Source organism: Prosopis cineraria, unplaced genomic scaffold (genome assembly GCF_029017545.1).
Source record: "Prosopis cineraria cultivar Desert tree isolate PC_DT_omini unplaced genomic scaffold, ASM2901754v1 PC1072, whole genome shotgun sequence".
NCBI lineage: Eukaryota > Viridiplantae > Streptophyta > Magnoliopsida > Fabales > Fabaceae > Prosopis > Prosopis cineraria.
Window position 1 is genome coordinate 1 of NW_026556397.1, and position 8,912 is coordinate 8,912.

Consider the following 8,912-nt stretch of genomic DNA (forward strand, 5'->3'; position numbering starts at 1 on the left):
TTGGTTCATTTCTCGAAATTGGTAAAAACCTAAATAGTCTTTCAGAACAACATAAATCCTCAAAGCAATATCCCTCTGTCACTTCACAAAAGGACTACCGCCAAGAAATTTATTATTTTCAAGAACTGATTCTTGCTTTCATTATCATTCAACATGGACTTAGCAATGATTCAATACGTGTTATATCTGATATTTCATTTTGATCAGTAATGTGAGCATATCAGTGCCTGTGTTTCTAAGTAACTCAGTGCATGAAAGATGGATAAAAGATAAAAGCGTAAAGATACAAACCAATGGCTGATAAGTTCATGGACACCAGAATCATGGGCAAGCACATGAGCTTGGCAAGTCTCCATAGCCAAAGATTGGTGGACCACCAGAGGCGTGAAGACTTGCCTCCACAGCGGCTTCCCATCCATGGTGGTCTAGTAGCTCAATAGCCAGTGGCTTCAGTGTGCCTTGTTGCGGTCAAGAAGAACACTCCTTGATCCATACAATGTTCTTCCCTCGAGTTGCCTCACTTGCTCACATATGGAAGCAGTTAAATCATGGTAATCTATGATGAACAACTTCTTCTCTCCAATGGCCTGCATTGCGCATGTATTCATCAAACAACCTTAGGACCAGTGTTTTACAGACATGGCTGCAGGTTATAAGGGCAGTGAAAAACAATGTCTATATTTTTCAACTGAGATCAAAACGCTTGGATAATATGTGTTTAGTTAAAATTATAACATGTTAAACAAATCAAATTATTTGTAACGTTGGTTAACAACTTTGTTCGGTTAATTTAATAGTGTACCTTTTCAACAGTGGTGTAGCCGCTTATCTGCTGCTCAATTACATCTCTGGTGATTGCTGATTCGGGCGAACCATAGATACTGGGGTTTAACTTACTAGTCAGTGGCCATTCCTGAATGATAAATAATAAAATAGTCCCAGAAGACATAAATTATTGAAAATATAAACTAATATGATGAAGAAATTAAACCGTAATAATCCACATCAATTCATACCTTAACCATTTTTATGCTACAGGGGTGACACCTGCCAAAGTCTCTCTGGCAAATTCCTCATCAGAAAAACAAAAGAATCTATCCCCTACAGTTCCAAATTTCACAAACATGTCAAGTAAAGAGAGTTACAGAACAAGATTATTCATAACTCTTTTCTGTTGGCTTAAACTTATGATTTTAAATTATACTTACTGTTGAAAGTATCAGGGGCCTCGAAGCGCAATGCTTGCTGGCTATCTGAAACAGCTTTAATGAGGTTGGGGATGCACCCGTTGCCACCGTTCTTGAGAGGAGGTACCTTAAAGCCGTCTTTGAAAAGCATATCTATTTCCAAGAATGTCAAAAATCCAAGGTCTTGATCCGTCAGCACCACATCTAAGGATTGTATCAGTGCACTCACCACTGCACATATTGTGGTTGTGGTGAACTGAGTCTGCTTGGTCTCAGAGAATGCTTCGTCGCGAGGAACATACACACTTGAACTTCTTGTCTCCGAAGATGGGTCTGCAATATCACAACACAGTTCCACAGTAAAATAAGTATAAATATGATGTGACCTACGCAGATAACAACTAGGAACACCAAACATATGCTAAAAATTGAGCAAGAAATGAGAAAGAGAGAAGAGACGTACCTGTAGAAGAAGGTTTGCGACCAGTACGACAGCGTCTAGGGTAGGGATGCAGGGAGCCACCAAGAATGGGTCTGGCAAGGTCGATGTTGGAATCAGGGTTGCCCAGGTCGTTATAGACATCGTAGTCATATATTCTGTCGGAACTCTTTCTCTCTCCGTCGCCACTGCCCCTTACTGCCACCAGCTCCTCCTCTCTCAGCCTTTTCAGGCTACTTTGGTTTCTGATGGCAGATACGACTGCGACATTCCCATGCAAATCCCACTTTTAATTTCTCTACTCTCACATTAATTAATTCACAACGTGATATCAACAAGTTCAGCTTTTAGTCGTATATTCATGGCGTGCTGGTGATGTCGGAAAAAAAATTGCTGGAGGCGTGGTTTAACGAATACTACCTCCAATCCAAAATATAAAATATTTTTAATATAATTTAAATATTAATCAAATTATATCCTTTTTTTTATTAAAAATATTATAAGTTTTTTTTATCTTTTTTAATTGTCAATGATAAATTATATGAAAGAGATATTATTTTTTAATAAAGTACTATAACATAAAAAAGTGTGATCCTCCTTATAAATCAATAAAGTTTTAGTTATTATAAAGAGTGAGAAAAATATAATAAATACTAATCAAGTTACACAGAAATTAAGTTAATAAAAATAATAGTAAAATAAAAAAATTCAAAACCTACTAACTATTAAGTGTTTTATTTTGAAGCAAAATGAGTTGAAAAAAATATTTATAAGTTGAACCAGAAGGAGTAATATGTAATGTAACTTTATAATTTCATATCATTTCTCATCTTTAAGTTGAGAATTTTTTATTTACCAAAAATTTATTATGTTTTTCTTGTGAAGAACAAGCAAATATATTTATATATTATACTAAAATTAAAACTGTAAATTAGTTTTCAAAAACACCATTCTAATTTATAGGTATTGTTAATAATATCTTATAAGTAATTTTAATTTCGTGCTATATATCTATTAGTATTCAAGCGAATTTTAATTTTTTTGATGCTTTAAGCCCATCTTGATAACTTTTGTTGTTATTTGTGGGGAGCACAAAGTATATGCAAATTCTTTTTTTCATCATAATTTTTAAAATAAGTAAAATAAGGCTTCTTAAATGATTTGCTTTCTTGGCCAACCTTCTTAAATGATTTATAGGAAGATCTAACATCATGTCTTTATAAATATAGTAATGGAATGATTTAACCCTTATGAAGGTGAGATTTATAAATTTATTCCTTTTTTTTAAGTTTGTTTTATTTTATTTTATTTATTTTTTTTTAAAAGAAAACTTTACATAAATATACAATTTTCATCGGTAATGGAATTAACAAGTGCCCAGAGACTCTAGTATTAAGCCATCCACAGCCCTGTTTTGTAGGAAAAGAATTGTAGTTTTCTTCAGCAGCAGCATGTGAGTAAAAGAAACAACAGTAATTTTTTGATTAGGCTTTCCCCCCTCATATCAGTCAAGCATGTGGGAGCCGTACAACAATAAAAACTAAACTCCATTATTAAGTAGTGTCAGTTTAATTTGCAAAATTATATGTTATTCTTTTATCAAGAATCAAATCTTTTGATAAGTTGTATGTTAACCAAATATTTAAGGACGTACACCAGCAAACATTTTTTTTTTTTAAAAAAAACTAATTAATGAGGGAGTAATTAGAAAAGAAATTAAACGAACCAGCTTGTTGGAGAAGAAAGAAGACTCTGGGGAGAGAAGGCTGGATCCAAGAATCACAGGTGAAGCGCAGAGGGCCTTGAGGGAAGCCGTCGAGAAGAATGTCGCGGAGGAACATCTCGTTGTGGTGGTCATTCCGCACCAGAACAGCCCCCACCTCCCAGAATGATCTCTGGGGATCTCAAACGACGTGTCGTACAGAAATATCTGATTGTCAGTCTTGCCTCTCCTGCGTGCTTCCCCTTTGATGGTGGTCGTCGTGTCTGGGGCAGGATGCACCAGCTCAATCCAGAGAGACTTGCCAAACAAGTCTTTAAGCTTGGACACTCTGGCCGTCCCTTTAACCTTCCAATGATTCTCCATTGTTTCCTTAATTAAAAGCTCTCTGAATATCTGATGGTCTCATGCACGTACGTACGTACTTGCCAATCCTTGATCTGTCCTCCTCTTTATATACACTGGAGATTCTTTCTTTGGGGACTTTTCTTCCTGCGCAGTCTCTCTCTCACGAGCTAGGGATAGAGATGTGGTTCATATACTCACAATTCTGATTCATATATTCCTGCCTACTTGGGGGCTGACTCATTCAATTGCTTTTAATTTAATGTATCTTCCTGCTTGCTCCCCTTCTTCAATTCAATCAATATAATATGAATATGGTAGCTTCCCCTCCGTTTCCTTGTAGTTGAGAATACATAACATGTACACTTTTGTCTTCATTTCCGTCATCCAACTTCAACTATACATACACTTGCGCTTAGTTATTGTTGACTTTAATTGCATGCTCCGTGCATTGACATCAGGCCGCCCTAATAAGCTAGGGCCGCCGCCTTAAACCTAAACTAATATTCAATTATACTCTATATAATTTATCATTATTTTTTCCTTAAATATTAATATTAATTCTATATTTTAATTATCAATTAATTACTTATTTATATCCTATATATATAACCTGTAGTCAATATTTTTTCATTAAGCATTAGCCTCTTAAATAATTTAATATTTGATTTTACAGCTCAAAAAACTAGGGAAAATGTTATAAAGATAGAAAAATAATACTCTCCCTGTTCAAAAATATAAATTATTTTTGAAGAGTTGGATGTTCAAAATATAAGATATTTTTAGTCTCTTTGAAGTGTAATCATTACTTTTTTCAAAATATCCCTATTGATAATGACTTATATTTATTGTAGGATATTTAATAAAAGTAAATATGAAAAGACATATAAAGTTAGTTTAAAAGTAGGTAACTACTTTATTTAAAAATAAAATTAATTAAAAATGCTTTACCTTTTTTACAGATTGAATAATACATTAGATCTCTTAGATAATTTCGTTTCAGATTTCAAAACTCTTTCACCAGACCCTTTATATATATATTGGAGGGGAAAATAATAATTCAAAAGATTAACAAACTGTTTGGTTTCTGTTCTTATTTTCTATTTTAAAAAATTGTTTTGTAACACAGTTTTTCAAAACAAAACAAAATAAAAATTCATTTGATTATGTTAATATAAAAACAGTTTTATAATTAAGAAATAGACTAATAGTTATAGTTGTAGGTTATTAATGATAATGGTTTATAATAAAAATAAATTAAGCTAATTATTTTCTAATAATCAAATGTAGTGTACTTTAAAATTAAGAAATGAAATGAAAATAACTTTAAGACTATTTCATTTTTTAAAAAACAAAAAAGAGAATAGTTTTATAAATAACTAAATTCAAAGTATTTTCCAAACGATTTTTTTTCATTTTTTATTTTAAAAATAGAAGCTAAACAAGTCCTGAATTGATTATTTTTTAGATCCGTGCAAGCATGGCGAGTCGATAACAAATAAACTTAAGTACACATAAAATACGGAAATGAATTGATGCTATGTTAAACTTTAAAAAAAAATGCTTTCAGCCATAAAAGTTGGTTCTTATGATTTTTAGTAAATAAGTAATGCGATAAGTATTGTATACAGTACATTTTAATACTTTAAGTTGATGTTGATCCCATAAGTGGTCAAAAAGTCCAAACAAGGTGCAAGCTTTCTTACACGGAAAAGTTTTTTCCTCTGAATAGCAAGGATTCTTAATTATAGTGCTGTTTGTTTTTCTTTTCTCGCCCAATCATTTTCTTTCTTTAATCACTACACATATCCTCAAACGCAGGATTGTCAAAGCACGACGTTTTGTCTAAAAGATTTTGCATTTCCTAAACCTCAAATAATATACTTTTCGTCGCGCGTGAAATTCGCCTTTTGTTTTCGCTTGATCATTAGTCAACAGTCAATGCGATCGATGACTAGGTCATTGAAATGAGTTTTAAACGAAACTGCAGGCTTCTTTTTTTTATTATTTTCCAAAAAAGAAGATTGGTTTCGACTCAATTATGACTACTTCATTATCCAGGGACTTTTATATTTTCGGCTCTCTGTTAATGTTATGGATAAATTAAAATATTAAGGTCTAGCCAGCATATAATATTATTTTTTTCAAGTTGATACTTTAATTTCTTAAACTTACATTTTTAATTTAATCTTTTGAATCTAAATTCTTTGAAGCTGAGAATCGTAAATTAAACTTATGTGAATTTGCCTTTAAAAATAAACACACACACACACACACACAGTCTTATTTTTTTAAAACAATAATAGCTAGAATAAGGAAAAATACAAAAAAGAGAAAGAAAACTTTGCTTAAATTTATAGGTTTTAATTCTAGATAATTTAAATCCTAACTTCTCAGAAAAGTATTTTCTTAATTAGGCTGCTAAAAAAACGGATGTTATATAATAATGTTTTCACTGCGATTATAAAAGTAACAGTTGTGGGTTATTATGGCAAGACGATATTTGTAAAAGTAACAATTGTAGGCTGTCATGGCAAGACAATATTTAATTTATTATAAAAAATAGATTTATTCTTAAAAAAAAAACTTGATGGTACTCCCTCCGTTTAAAAATATAAACCATTTTTAACATCCCTTAATAAAGTAGTTATTTACTTTTAAATTAACCCTATATTTTTATATTTATTCCTATCAAACACCTTATAATAAATATAAAGTTATTCATCAATAGGAGCACTTTGAAAAAAAAAAGATAATAATTACACCTCAAAAGATTAAAAATGTCTTACTTTTTTAACATACAACTCCTCAAAAGATATCTTATATTTTTTAACGAATGGAGTATTATTTTACCTTTCATTCCAAATTAATTAATGTTATTTATTTGGCGTTTGAAGGATATAATAACTTATTCACAATTTTTGTAAAAAGGCTATTTTATATAATTACATAAATATTGAATAGGTGTTATATCATGCATTGTGTGATGAATATAAGAATATATTTTGGTGGATATTAGAAGATTCCACAGCAAATTCTAATGAAAAGTGTCCTCACTTAGGGAGAATATTTGGATTGAGAAAGAAGTAAAATAGAAGTAAAATATAAAATAAAAGTGGATGAAATGGTCGAGGTCCAATTGAAAAAAGTATATTTCCCTTCAGATCAGAATATAAATTATCCATGTAGAGATACAATAATAATATTGGAAACAGACGTACTCTCCCTAAATCAAAATATAAGATGTTGGTAATTAATTTATAATTTTAAAAAAATATTAGTTAAAACTTTAATTTCTTAAAAAAAATTATATCTTTTTAATGATACCTTCACTAAATATTTATCTAAGAGTCTTGATAATAGTAATTAAAATTTTAATACATTATTTTTCAAAAAGAGTAATCTAAATACAATAGGGGTATAATTAAAAAAATAATTATAAAAGTTACCCAATGTTAGAGTTAAGAATAAGTTCGAGCTTAGAGACCTTACTTAAATAAAGGTTTGAACTTGAAAAATAGAAAGATTTTTAGGGTAACCAGGCCTCTAAGCCTGGCCCTAAGAAGCCCTAAATTTTTAAAAGAAATGCCCAGGCATGGACGATTCTCCAAACTCGGTCTCTATTTTTTTCTTCAATCTTTTAACAAATGGGAAAAAAAACCTAAGTATATTCAATCATTTTCAGTTCTCTAGCTCTCTTTATCTCTCTACTCAACTTTTCCCTCTCACTTTCTCCTTTCCTTTAGTTGTCTTGCTTCTCTCTCTCACTACTATGCTTGCCCTCTGGCTCTCTTCGTCTCTCCATTTGCCTCTCCATCTCATCTTTTGACTCACTATCTCTCAAACTCAGTGTTTTCCTCTCGGCATTATATTGCTTTGTTTTTTTAGCTTTCTCACTCTCAAGTAATTCCTCTTCTTGCATAAATGATTTTTAAGTTATAAATGTTCGAGATTTCAATTTGATACTCACTTTTAAGATTTTAATTTGATTTAAAAATTTTGATTCCTCATCTTATTCTATGAGAATTATATCAATATACCTTATATATTTTGTTTATGAAACTTTGTTGTGAATTCTGATTACAACAACTAACATGTATTTAGACTTTAAAATCTTTATTATTTTCTAGATGATGTAAGATCTTGATTTAATTTATGTTGAATTTTATAGTTAAATTAAAATTAAAATATTATGATGTTGAATTAAATCATTCTTTAGAAGAACAAAATTGAATTATAATATTTTTTTTTAAACCGGGCTTTTGGCCTGACTTTGAGTCCTTTCAGTAAGAGCTAGATCTTAAGATTTGTTTAAAATTTAGAAAATTTTGTTTTCGTTTTTCCACTTCTACCAAATGTCCTATATTTTAAATTAAGTAAATTTTTTAAAAATAAATACCTTATATCATGATCAGGAGAGAATATATCAAACTATCAAAGGATGTCCGTGTCCTACCCAAGGAGGCTGAATCAAAATTGGGAGCTCAGTTGCCAAACGTTTCCAGGAAAGCATGCTGAACGTGGCATTATTTAAAGCTGATATCAAAGACATTGTGATGACAATGGCCGAGCGGATGCGCCTGTGCACAGTACCATGCTGTTCTTAATCTAAACAATTTAAATTTAATAATTTGGATGATTTAGCTTTAAATTTAAAGTTTTTTTTTTTATTTATTAAAGTAAAAATTTTATAAAAATTGTAGAAATTTTTAATAAATATATTTTATAACCAATCTAAACACTCCAAATTTAATTTGAATTGTTCAAACTTAATATTAAATGTTTTTATCATTGTTATAAATTAAATATCTAGATTTACTTTTGGGCAATTCAAATTGAAAATTTTTAACTTATAATTTTATTAAAAAATGACATTTAAAAAATTAATATCTTTATTTTAATATTATATTTATTAAAATGATTTTTTTAGAAAAATTAATATAAATTTGTACTGATAGCGGACATATTTATTAAATTTTTTATCCTGATGAGTGATCAGTGCCGAAGCCAGACGCGCATGCATGTGGCATTCAGCATTCTCCTTACAAGTGATGGCAAGTTCTGTTGGATGGATAAGGATTATAACTTGTCCAAGCCAAAATTGTTGAATATAATGATTTATAAAATTAATATTTAATTTAAGTTTTGATGATGATAGACAAAAAAAAATTAAATGTATACTTATGTCTAATTGTTTCTCGCATATAATAGTAAATAACTA

At 30.3% G+C, this 8,912-nt stretch overlaps 1 pseudogene; it reads right to left on the bottom strand.

Moving 5' to 3' along the window:
• Positions 1–291: 291 nt before the first annotated feature.
• On the bottom strand, positions 292–3,806 carry LOC129299196 (linoleate 13S-lipoxygenase 2-1, chloroplastic-like; annotated as a pseudogene).
• Positions 3,807–8,912: the final 5,106 nt, after the last annotated feature.